Source organism: Bos grunniens, chromosome 16, assembly GCF_055505025.1.
Source record: "Bos grunniens cultivar Pamir isolate PY7600 chromosome 16, Bosgru_T2T1.0, whole genome shotgun sequence".
Classification (NCBI taxonomy): domain Eukaryota; kingdom Metazoa; phylum Chordata; class Mammalia; order Artiodactyla; family Bovidae; genus Bos; species Bos grunniens.
The window spans coordinates 3,755,875-3,769,181 of record NC_141180.1 but is presented as its reverse complement, the minus strand read 5'-3'; positions in this window follow the sequence as shown (position 1 = coordinate 3,769,181).

Sequence of the window (13,307 nt, the reverse complement as noted above, 5' to 3'; positions counted from 1 at the left end):
TTTGAACACCATGCAAACATCCAAATACAGTAAAATATAAAGTATTGGGATTTGGGGGGCAAAATTTTAAATCGTTTAAGAATTTACTTTGCAGGGAGTGTAGACTTTCTGCCTTCTCACTTCTTTTGTGTATTATGGAGCCATAGATACTTTTGAGAACAACTCAAAAGCAATTGAGAAAGGGAATTGAAAAAGGAATTTATGTTTAGCTTGGTTGATTACATGCTGTCTCAGCCTTTACTCCCAACCAAATTTCCAGAGGCTTTGCTGTCAAAAATTTCAGAAGCTGAGAACAGATCAGTGGTGAAAAATGAGAAATGCTACCTCCTTATACAGTGAAGCCATGTCAGATGCGTGAACACAAGGGAAAATGATCGATTTTATCACAGTGTTTAGGATCTGGTTCCTGTTACCTTGCAGTTTAGAAAACACTGCGTTGATTTGACCAAAGTAAATTTATCAGTGAAAACTGGAGTGGGAGCTGAAGGAGATGGAGACCTTTGAATTTAGGACTGTGTAGAAGGTTCAGATTCTGAATAATTCCCTTCCCCATCCCCCACCTAGAAATGAAAACCACAACCTGTGCGCATGGACATGACTGTAAGGTTTGCCTGTTCCACTCAAGAAAATGGTCTGTGCAGGGGACCCGGGTTTGACCCCTGGGTCGGCAAGATCCCCTGGAGAAGGAAACAGCGACCCATCCAGTTTTTTTGCCTAGAGAAGCCCATGGGCAGAGGAGCCTGACGTGTTATAGTCCATGGGGTTGCAAGAGTCAGACGTGACTGAGCAGCTGACACTTTCACCTAAGTGTGTTTTCTGTAATAACCACAGAAATCCTGAACTGGAATAGAAGAGATAAATATTAAATACTAAGAAAATGTTTTCACAAGTAAATTTATCCTAATGTACTCAGAGGGGTTAAGAAATTCTTAATCTTTTTCAAGTTTTCTTTTTTTTTTTTTACTGAGGTGGACCATTTTTAAAGTCTTTATTGAATCTTTTGCAACACTGCTTCTGTTTTCCACGTTTTTGGTTCTTTGACTGAGAGGCATGTGGGGTCTCATCCTCTGACCAGGAATCAGACCCACACCCTCTGCACTGGAGAGTAAAGCCTTACCCACGAGACAGCCAGGGAAGTCTCAGAAATTCTTGTTCTTCATGTATCTTGCACGGTTGTTGAGAGCATTAGAAATAATAAGTACAGCATGCAGTAGCAGCTCAATAAAATCACTGCTGATAAAGTATTAAGTAAGAGGATGAAGGCTGTAGAAAGAAGAAAAGTTTGGGTGATATTAGAGTGAATGAAATAATCCTGCGACTCTTGAATATGTGACAGTCAATTTTTGAGCACGTTAGGAAAAGTCTGGATGTGCCACGGGGCTGCTTTTATTTGTCCTAAGGTGAAGTCGCTCAGTCGTGTCCGACCCTTTGCGACCCCATGAACTGTAGCCTACCAGGCTCCTCCATCCATGGGATTTTCCAGGCAAGAGTACTGGAGTGGGGTGCCACTTGCTTCTCCAGGGTACCTTCCTGACCCAGGGATTGAACCCAGGTCTCCCACATAGCAGGCAGACGCTTTACCGTCTGAGCCACAAGGGAAGTTCCCAAGGAAAGAAATCCTATATGCACGGGGAGATAGGATTCTTGCAAGAAAGGTAAAAGTCTGATTCTTGAGCTCCTGAATGAGCTTAGACTGCATTCTGTCCCACCCCTGCCTGCCCACCAATAGAAGGTGATGGCTCCGCCAGCCCACAGGCCCTGCATTTTCCCGATGGAAATCTGACTTACACTGGGATGTTTCTGGGTTTCTAGTAGTCTTTGAAAGGGATGTTTGCACTCATGTTCCAGTGGATCAAAGATTTGTGTTTTCAAAAATTTTTGGTCTTCAGGCTAGATTTCTTAGTGATGGATTAGATGATTTCTTCAGCATGAAAACTTTAAAAATATTTTCATGATGTTTTCTGTTTGATTCTGCAGAACATATCAATTTTAATCACTGGAGCATATTTATTATGTAATGTTTTCGAAATTATGCTTCAGAAATCAAGTTGTTGCAACTGAAAAAAAAATCCTCAGTGTCAATGTGAGGTATTAACTTTACGGGACGTACTCTACACTAGAGGGTAAGGAGGAGGAGGAGAAAAACCAAATATACAGTTACGGGCTTTCTTTCCTCTCATCCAGGTGTCAGGTTCCTGCTGGCAGTAACCAGAAGGCTGGGAGGGAGGAAACCAGGGAGTGAGCGGGCAGTCTGCTGTTTGAGGGTCTGACCCGTTTCTTTGTAAGTAGGAAGAGCAAGACCATTTGCAGCAGGTTGACCTGGATTTGAATCCAGTTGCAACCGCTAATAACTGCAACCTCAGCCAAGGCGGTGCTTCCCTGGTAGCTCGGATGGTAAAGAATCCTCCTGCAATGTGGGAGACCTGGGTTCGACCCGTGGGTCAGGAAGATCCCCTGGAGAAGAGACTGGCCACCCACTCCAGTATTCCTGCCTGGAGAATTCCATGAACAGAGGAGCTGGTGGGCTGCAGTCCACGGGGTCACAACAAGTTGGACACGACTGAGCGATTCACACTTGCAGCCAAGTCAGTCGGTGTCCCTAGCTCTAGTGTCAGTCTCATAACAGAGGTAATAATACGGACCTCTGCAAACTGCTGTGTGTAAAAACAGATAATGCAAAAGTGCCAGGGGCCAGAGTTGTGCCCTGGAGCTCACCTACCTCCAGGAAATAGAAATCTGTGCTCCAGCAGCTGCAGTCTCTGCGGTCAAATGTGAGACACACTGCTTTATGGAATCCCCTTGGCGGAGGTTCACAGTGCATGCACTGGCCGATATATGAGTCACTCTTGGTAAATCTGCAGTAAAAAGGGAAATCAGTTCACAGTTAAACATATCAGTTTATTTGTTTGGGACTTTTTTCTTTTCCTTGGATCATTCATTCCTTTGGGATCATACTTCCCATAGGACATTCTTACCTGGACCTGGTTTGGAAAGTGGTGAGCTAGGGCCGCATGTGGGAGAGGACAGATGTCAGTAATGATCGTCATCCCTTTCGGATGTCTAAGAGTGTAACTTGAGGATGATGAAGAAGAGAAGGGCTTGTCTCTAGTCTAATGCAGACCTAATAAATAAGATGGAAAGTTCCAGTAGAGAATGAGGCTAATATACTTGCTGCTGCTGCTAAGTCACTTCAGTCGTGTCTGACTCTGTGCGACCCCATAGACAGCAGCCCACTAGGCTCCTCCGTCCCTGGGACTCTCCAGGCAAGAACACTGGAGTGGGTTGCCATTTCCTTCTCCAATGCATGAAAGTGAAAAGTGAAAGTGAAGTCGCTCAGTCATGTCCGACTCTTAGCGACCCCATGGACTGCACCCCGTCCATGGGATTTTCCAGGCAAGAGTGCTGGAGTGGGGTGCCATTGCCTTCTCCGCTAATATACTTAGGTCATCGTTAATCTCTGAGGCTATTTTCTTCTTGTCTGTTTATAGTGACGTCAGTCAATATTGGAAGCATAAGAGTTTAAAGATACATGTGGAATCATATAAATGATCATTGACAAACATGCCCATGTTCCTTTTATGTTAAAGACAATATACAATGCTACCTCTGTTTTAATTTTTAAAATTTAAACCAAAAAATCTGTCAACTGATAAATTAATAAAGAAGATGTGGTACATATATACAATGGAATTTTACTCAACCATAAAAAGGAATGAAATTGGGTCATTTGTAGAGATGTGGATGGACCTATAGACTGTCATACAGAATGAATTAAGTCAGAAAGAGAAAAATCAAATAGTGTATGTTAATGCATATATATTGAATCTGAAAAAATTGTTATAGACGATCTTATTTACAAAGCAGAAGTAGAGACACAGAGAACAAACATATGGACACTGAGTAGGGGGATGGGGGGGTGGAATGAATTGAGAGATTGGGATTGACACAGATACTTTGTATAAAATAGATAACTAATGAGAACTTCCCCTGATAGAACAGGGAACTCTTCTCAATGCTCTGTGGTGACCTAAATGGGAAGGAAATCCAAAAAAGAAGGGATCTATGCTTACATGCAGCTGATTCACTCTGCTGTACGGCAGAAACTAACACAACATCATAAAGCAACCATACGCCAATAAACATTGTTTTTAATGCTAGCTTTGGAACTCATTTGATGCTTATCATGAACCAATTCTCCCAGTTCTTTAATGATGAGATTTCCTTCCTGTACTTAGGAGAATAATTATCTGTTTTCTAATTAAGAGCAAGGGCTTGAGCCAGATGGCCTGGGTTGGCTCTTAGTTCCAAGGTTTATGAGTCACGTGACCTTGAACAAATTTCTCGAACTTCAATTTGCTCATCTGAGCAGTGCCACCTCCACATGTTGTTTCAAGGATTAAATAAACTCATCCAACTCAGGAATTTATCCCAGCACTTGGAACACGGAAAGCAGTCAATGTAGTTTCCAGATGTGATCTATAGGTCAAATATTTCTATATAGACACACACCTGAAGGTATTTATTTAACCGAAACTAACCTACTCTGAGTTGATTATTGTTCTACGTGCTTTACAAATCATTTGATCTTTATCAAAGCCCCATGGAGTAGATACCGTCACTGCTATCCCCAGGTAGAAATGGTTTTCCCCACTTGGTGACTCATGGAACTGACACAAAAAGGTGTAAGCCACTTGCTGAAGGTGCCGCACATGCCGAGCACAGAGGCCCAGCCTCGCCCACCGGGCTTTGTCTCGTCTAGGATGAAGTAGGTCCCTGGGGCGACAGAGGATGAGGTGGCTGGATGGCATCACCGACTCAACAGACATGAGTTTGGGCAAGCTCAGGGCTAGTGAAGGACAGGGAAGCCTGGCGTGCTACAGTCCCCGGGGTCGCAGAGCCAACACGACTTAATGACTGAACAGCAACAACAACAAGGTCCCTGTACGGAACGGCGGAAACCTGTGGGCTCCTCAGTTTCCAGCATCATGTGAATTTTGTCGTCTTCATGCTTCTGCTCAAGGCTTAACATGCAGTCTTCCGTCTGGTGTCCTGAAATCAGGGAGGGAAGTTGCACTCCGATGTTAACAGCGAAGGGGTCTATTATTACAGATCCACAGTTGTGATCAAGCTTTGGGTTCAGGCCGTTTTACTGCCTGTCATTTGATGCTCTGAAGGCCAGTTTAACCTTATCCCTCTCCTCCACCTTCATGACATGAATTCTTTTCTACCGTCCATGCAAACTTGACTGTGCGTTTCCAAGTTTTTCCTTCTTCATGGATGTAACGTGCGTCTTTGATTGTAGTCCATAAAATTGCAGGGCTGTACAGGAAGTGTCCTCTCTTTCATGAAAATATACCAGATACTTTTTTCTTTTCTAAAAAGAGGTTTTTGGAGACACCTGAATTATTCTAATCTTACAAATTCTTTTTAAAAAAGTGTGATTTCAGGGGCACAGTGTAGTGTGAGAAGCTGTCAGCTTTGTCAGCAGAGAGACTGAGGGTAAGAACTGGGCCCCTTATTTCTCTTTGTTGCTGTGAGATTTGGGACAAATTACTAATCTTTTAAAGCTTCCATTTCCTTCTAGAGTTCCTCAATAAGACAGCCCATTAAAATCACTTAGCATGTGCCAAACATATAGTAAATATTCAAAAAATATTTATATATTTAAAGCAATTATATACTTTAATAACAATGAAATCATGTTCTCTGCCCTGGAGACCTGCTCATCTGAGTTTCTTCCTCAGTTCCATGTGAGAACTGCACAGAACACGTGGGTGAGAGTAACATTATTTTTTTGCTGCACCAAGACTTTAAATAATTGCTTTGCTTTTGAAAAGGTGCCAATTCTCTTTGTGACCTCTGCGTCGATCCTATAAGACCACTGACAGATCAGACGGAGGCAGAGCCTTGCAACCAGAGCATTTACAGGGCGCGACCCTCCTTGTCCTCAGAGAAGTGATCCGTGCTTCCAAGTCCTTGCTGAATAATTTATTTGTGTTCAGAGGCTTTGGAAAATTGAGCAGACAAATGTTTCACTCACATTATATTGTTGTGGTCAATCAAACTCTTCATGTGTGAGTGTGTGCGCTTCTAGCTTTCTTCTGATCAAAATCATAAGGAGACGGAAACTTTTACTTCCTTTTTTATGGAAGTATAGTTGATTTACAATGTTGTGTTATTTTGTGTGTACACTTGGTGTACAGCCGAGTGAATCTGTTATGCATTTACATAAATCCACTCTCTTCGATTCTTTTCCCTCATAGGTTCTTACAGTGTTGAGTAGAGCTCCCTGTGCTATGCAGTAGGTCCTTGCTGATTACTTTATACCCAGTAGTGTGTATCTGTTGTTTAAAGTAATCATTATTGGGACTTCCCTGGTGGTCGAGCGATTAAGACTCTGAGCTTCCACTGTAGGGGACCCAGGTATGAACCCTGGTTGGGGAACTAAGATCCTGTGCTGCCAAAAAAAAAGGAGTAAGGAAGGAATACGAAATAATGATTGTCAACCGCAGCTTCCCAAGTGCCTATAGGAACAACAAGCATAACCACGACCCATAGCGAGCCCTCCCACTGCCAGGCAGAGTGATCATGACTTTAATCCTCACTCCTTATTTCCCCAGTTTTGCAGATGAGGAAATGGAAGTCTGAGGGACTTGAGTAAGTCTCTAGAACCGGCAGGTGCCAGAACCAGAATGCAGCATCCCGATTCTCAGCCCACAGCCGATGTCTGTGCGTCAGGCTGCTCCGTGACCGCTTCTTCTGTTTCATCCTGCTGCTCACAGCACAGACCGCTCGGCAGACACCCCGAGAAGGCTCCACTCGGTGCCCCAGTGTTTTCATGTTTCCATATAAGAAGTCTGCCGGTCACATTTTCACGTCTGCCTTTGACTGGTGGTGGTGGTGGTTCAGTCTCTGAGTCATTCCCGACTCTTTGCGACTGCAGCCCACCAGGCACCTCTGTCCATGGGATTCTCCAGGCAAGAATATTGGAGTGGGTTGCCATGCCTTCCTCCAGGGGATCTTCCCGATCCAGGGATTGAACCCAGGTCTCCTGCATTGGCAGGCGGATTCTTTACCAGAGAGCCACCAGGGAAGCCTGCCTTTGACTATCCCACGGTACTTAAGGTTATTTTACAGACAAAACTGATGAATGGCCAATGTGGTCCAATGAAGGATAGAGGCAGTCGATAGAAAAAGAAGGAACAGATGGTGGCAGTGACGGTGCGGTGGCGGAAAGTCTTTCAGTAACCCAGACGTCCAAACGTCTGTGGGTTCCACTCTACACGTTAACCTACTATAGGAGCTGAGCTGTGGCCCATTAATGGCTTGGCCATTAATTTCTCCCTAAATTAATTCCTGGAGAAATCATAGGCAAATAGCACCCACCCTGCAGCGCTTTTTTTTTTTAATGCTGTAAGATAAGGATTAAGAAACCCCGTGGCCCAGTAAGAAACCCATTTAGCAGTCTCTTTGTACTGATAAAATTTCTTCTGGCACTGAACTCCCGCTGTCAAAAATACTATAACATTTTACTAGTTTGCAAAAGATGAAAATGTTACCAGATGTTAAATTCAAGGAGCAAGTTAACAGCTTCTGTTTTCAAATAGGTAGGTTTCTATCTTAAAAAAGAAATAATAATAATAAAAAAAGGACTTCATTTGCCAGCCACAGCATTAAAAAAGTCGAGTCATTTCTGACTTGATTTTGTAATGACTTAGTCTCACAGGATCCAGCTTTCAAATAATAGGCTATGTGCTAATTATTTTAATTCCCAGCGGGCCTTCTAAAGGTTTCTTTTGAACCCAAAAGGCATGGGTTTTCAGAACAAAGTAATTAAATAACTTTTACCCAGTGGCATTATGGCCATAGAGAGAACCTGCCTGAATGCAGGAGCTCTCACCATTGTTCGCGTGTTACAGAGCTACATATTTTTGGCTTTGCCATGGCGATATCCCTCCCGCCCTGGCGTGGCTCCTTGGCGTAAAAGGTTTATGGAAATGAAAGCGTTTCCGGGGTCGCTTGCTCACCTGGCTCATTAATCGGGGCTGGGCTTGTTACCTAGTCCTTCTCGACTCCACGTGCGTCAGGCGAGTGGAAAGGCGAGCACAGGAGATGTGAGTGCTCGTGCGCAGTCAGCGTGGGCCTGTGTTCTTATTAGTCTTTGGACGGTTTGCACCGCGTACTTGGGAGACGCGTGCATGTGGCATTTTTCATCTGTATCCCGGAAGGATTTTTTTCCCAATGTTTCACCTTAGGGTCTTCAAAGAATAATTCTTCGGTTTAGTAATAGCTATAGAAACCTTCTCCTTTGATACCCAAGGGTGGTGAGGAACTCTCCTTTTGATTAAGGAACGCTCAAGCGATTGAAGAACACTATAATAGATGAAATAGGGGCGGATGTCAGTCATGTCCCATTAAGTCAGGCTTATTAAAGGCAAAATTGAGCCTCTCGTAGAATATCTGACTCCACATTTAAAGACAGGCAGTGTTAGACTCCTGCCTCCTGTAATGTTTCCTTTTCTGTTCCTTCCTGGAATGTGCTAATAATTTCAACCCTTTTTCTGAATACGGTTGGTGATGACAAAGTGGTCTTCCGAGCGGCAACGTGATAGCCGTGGTTCGAGTGCAGTGTGGGGCCTTCGGTTGTCAGGCTTGAACATTTTGGCTTGCCCCTGTGTTAAGTCATGTTAGCTGTGTCCGACTCTTTGCGACCCTGTGGACTGTAGCCCGCCAGGCTCCTCTGTCCTTGGGATTCTCCAGGCAAGAATACTGGAGTGGGTTGCATGCCCTCCTCCAGGGGCTCCCCCGACCCAGGGATGGAACCCGCATCTGGTGTGTCTCCTGGTGCAGGCAGATTCGTTACCACTAGCGCCACCTGGGAGTTCCCAGACAGTGCCTGTTAGAACGCCTGTGGTTTTCTGGATGTTTACAACTCACCGTTTGAAATGGGACAGGGAAGTGTGTTACTGGAGACATACTAGTCCTCCACACGGCTGTGAAATAAAGGTCAGTAATATCCTACCACACTTTAAGGATGCTTTGAAATTAAGAAGAATCACATTTCAGTCACAAAGACTTCCTTCAGAATTAATCACGTAGTTGCGGCTTCCCTGGAAAGAGACAGAAGCATATGTGAAAAGTGCCCTTTAGCCGGGGAGCAATTTGTCGGTGTTTAAAATCTGTACAGAGGTTGAGCAGGCAAAGCTGCATGTGCACAACATCACTGATGCAATAATGTGCACACTGAATTCGGGTTCTATGTGAACGATTCTATTTGCAGAGCCGCGCACTTCTCTCCTGGACTGTAGGCCCACAAGCAGAACGGCCACTTCCCTCTTCCACCCTGCCTCCCTCCCCGTCTCTTCCCCTCCTTCCCTCCCCCTTCCTTTCTCCCCTAAATTAAACAGAACATTTACTTTGTACCAAGCATCCTTTGCTTAGTCGCTAAGTCCTGTCTGACTCTTTGCGACCCCAGGGACTGTAGCCCTCCAGGCTCCTCTGTCCATGGGATTCTCCAGGCAAGAATTCTGGAGTGGGTTGCTATGCCCTTCTCCAGGGGATCTTCCCTAACCAGGGATCAAACTCCCGTCTCCTGCAATTCCTGCATTGGCATGTGGGTTCTTTACAGCTAGGGCCACCTGGGAAACCATCAAACATCATGCTGTGACCTATATGACCTCCATGAAATGTAAAACCTAAAGGAAGGCATACTAAAGATATAATCTCATGACTATTACCTACATATTACGACAGAGATGATTTTCCCAGAGACCCTGATCCTCCCGTGACCTTTCTTCTCTCATGAGAGGGACCTCCATCCTCTGAATCACACCAGCAGGGCTCTTTCCTCTTTCCTCGACATGGAGCCTCTAAACAAGGACATCCATCGTACCCTACAGTCCCTGCTGACCGCTCCCTCCTGTTCATCCTCCTCTTCCTGACCACGGGGCCCTCGCCTCTCACGTGCATTTCACTCCCCGTAAAACCAGTCACGTCTCCCCTCCAGTATGGTCTTGACATTCGTTTTCCGAGACCATACATGTACCGAGGGCGCCATGTGCCACCGCACTGGTCACTGTGTTAGGTTCACGTTTCAGCACACACGTCTGACCTTGTCTCTCCTCTTGCTCAGGCTTAGACATCTCTGCTGACCTCAACCTCTGAGGCCAATGTCCGGCTCTTCACCGTGGTGCATCTGGTCTTTAGACTGAGCCCCACCTTTTTCCTGTCTCTCTCCACCCTCTTTGCTCCTTCCCTCCTCCTTCCCTCCCTTCTTTCCTTCTTCCTCTATTTCTTTCTTTTTCTTTCTCCCTTTCTTCCTCACACCTTTCCGCGTTTCTCTCCAGCCTCCGCCAATGCTTCCATTACCAAGCCTATCCGTGCCTCTACATCTCTTCAAAGGCCGGTCTCTGTGCTTCTCCTTTATTCTCCGACACAGTTCTACTAACCTTTTAAGGCCCAGTTCTGCTTCTTCCATGTGGGAGTCTCTCCTGACTGCCCACCTGGTATACGCCTCTGTTTTGCACGATTGTGCTGTTTTTACACTTTGCCTCTGGCATTAGGCATCAAGCTCTTTGGGCCCGAGACTTTCTCGTTTATTTTTGTGTCCTGACACCAATCTGTGGGGAAATAGCAGGTAGCCAAGATGGCATCAGTCAGGCTTTCTCGCCCCACAGCTGGTGAACAGTGACTGCCTGGCTATGTAAGAGCTGGGATCACATACAGCAATGTGCATGCGCATCACGTCGTCCCTGCTTTGCCACAGCTTTTGTTCTGTAAAGGTGAACAAGCCCCGCCTGAGAAACCCTTTTTGCTGCTGTGCCAGCCTGGAGAGAATAAACGTGTCTGCAGTTTCTATGGCTCCTGAGATTTCTTCCAGCTTCCCTGCTAGCGCCTTGCTTACCCTGGATTCAGTGGACAGTGAGACACTGTTTCATTGCTGGCACATAGTAGATGCCCAATAAAACCCGAACATATGGCCCACTGACTTAATGAAGGGACACTTGGTTTGTTTGTTCATTGGAAACACTCATCAATCAGTTGCCAAATGTTTTTCACAGCTTCACCAGGAAGAAGATTATTTTGTGATTGATTTTTGAATATCCTAGGAGAGTGGAAAAGTCTAACCAGCATCCCACAAAGACTCTGAGACAATGGAGGTTTATCTGGGGAGGTGTTTCCTGCCCGTCCCCATCCTGCTTGGAGGGCTGAGCGGCTAGTGAGCATGTGACGTGTCTGGGAGCCAGAGGACAAGGCAGACTGAGGGGAAGAAGCTTTGTTTACGGAGATTTCCCAGGTGGCTCAGTGGTAAAGAATCCGCTGGTCAATGCAGGAGACTCAGGAGATGAGGTTCGTTCCCAGAGTCTAGAAGATCCCTTGGAGGAGGAAATGGCAACCCATTCCAGTATTCTTGCCTGGGAAATCCCATAGATGGAGGAGCCTGGTGGGCTACAGTCCATGGGGACACAAAAGAGTCGGACATGACTAAGTAACTGAGCACGCATGCAGCTTTATTTGCGGGGCTAAGCGAGGACAAGATGGTCTGCTGCTGCTGCTGCTAAGTCGCTTCAGTCAAGTCCGACTCTGTTCGACCCCATAGACGGCAGCCCACTAGGCTCCCCCATCCCTGGGATTCTCCAGGCAAGACTGCTGGAGTGGGTTGCCATTTCCCTCTCCAATGCATGAAAGCGAAAAAGTGAAAGTGAAGTCGCTCAGTCGTGTCCGACTCTTAGCGACCCCATGGACTGTAGCCCACCAGGCTCCTCCATCCATGGGATTTTCCAGGCAAGAGTACTGGAGTGGGGGGCCATTGCCTTTTCCGGCACCTGGAGGTTAGGTGAGCTTAACTCACTTCCTGAGATGTGACGGGCACGAACACCTGAGCGCCTGCCTCTGCTTCTGGGTCAGGAGGCATGACAGCCCCACGTCTCCTCCTTGAGCCACGTGGCACAGACTTGGTGCCTGCGGGAGAGAAAAGCCCCTTCCCACCCGCCAAGCTTAGCCTCCCACACGGTGATGCGTTTTCATTGGTCTATGTGAGCACTTTCTGCCTTCTGTCCCGCCCCCCAAGCTTAGCCTCCCACAAGGTGATGCATTTTCATTGGTCTATGTGAGCACTTTCTGCCTTCTGTCCCGCCCCCCAAGCTTAGCCTCCCACGAGGTGATGCGTTTTCATTGGTCTACGTGAGCAGTTTCCGTCTTCTGTTGTCTTCTCACTTGACAGTTGAAAATTCCGGTTAATTTGTCTTTTAGAACAAGAGGTTCAATTAGATTCATTAAACGATAAACGTAGGAAAGGTTGGGTACTGTTATGACTGCTCAGATCCACCTGTTCCACCCCCACCCCCACCCCTGCCCTGAACAGCCAGGCTGGTGCCCCTTGGCATCTGGTTCTCCCAAAGCGAGATGACTGGTGAGGATTAGGATAAATCTGTGGCCGAAGCACAGACACTCAGGCCAGGAACACTTTCTCTGTCCTGCAGGATGGCCCTGTAAGGTCAATATTGCATGTGAAGGCAGCTTCCCTTTGAATAGGGCTTCCCTGGTGACTCAGATGGTAAAGAATCTGCCTGCAATGCGAGGAGACCTGGGTTCAATCCCTGGGTCAGGAAGATCCCCTCAAGGAGGGCATGGCAACCCACTCAAGTATTCTTGCCTGGAGAATCCCATGGACAGAAGAGCCTGGTGGGCTATAGTCCATGGGGTTGCAAAGATTTGGACGTGACTGAGTGACTAACACTTTCACACTTTGCTTCGAATATGACAAATAGTTATGCAGAAGACCACAGGGAACCCATGGGTTCCTGGAATAAGTACTAAGAACTGAAGCAGTCATCTTTCCCTCAACTGCAAATTTGACAACTGAATTGTGTCTGACTAATACCAAGCACACATACTGACCTGCAGAGGTCAATAGCTGGGCTTCGTTAAGCTCTGTACTGACCGCTTACATTTTCTAGATGAGGAAGAAATGGCCAGATGGGAAAATTCAATTGCACCTGGACTAAATTGTTTTATTTTTTAAAGGATAATTTAATTGCATATGGTCAATGAAGACTCTCTTTTGAAAATTTGGTTTTAGGTTAATTTAATTCACTAGAATTACTCCTATGGAGATCAATGTTTTTTTTTAGGGGAATTAGGGTGACATAGACATTTTCATTCATCTGTAAATCTTGGGCTAAGTTGTTTTTAGAAAGTAGAGATAGTGCAGAAAAATGGGAGAGTCTATAGACCATAACCCACCAGGCTCCTCTGTCGATGGGATTCTTCAGGTAAGAATACTGGAGTGGGTTGCCTTGCCCTCC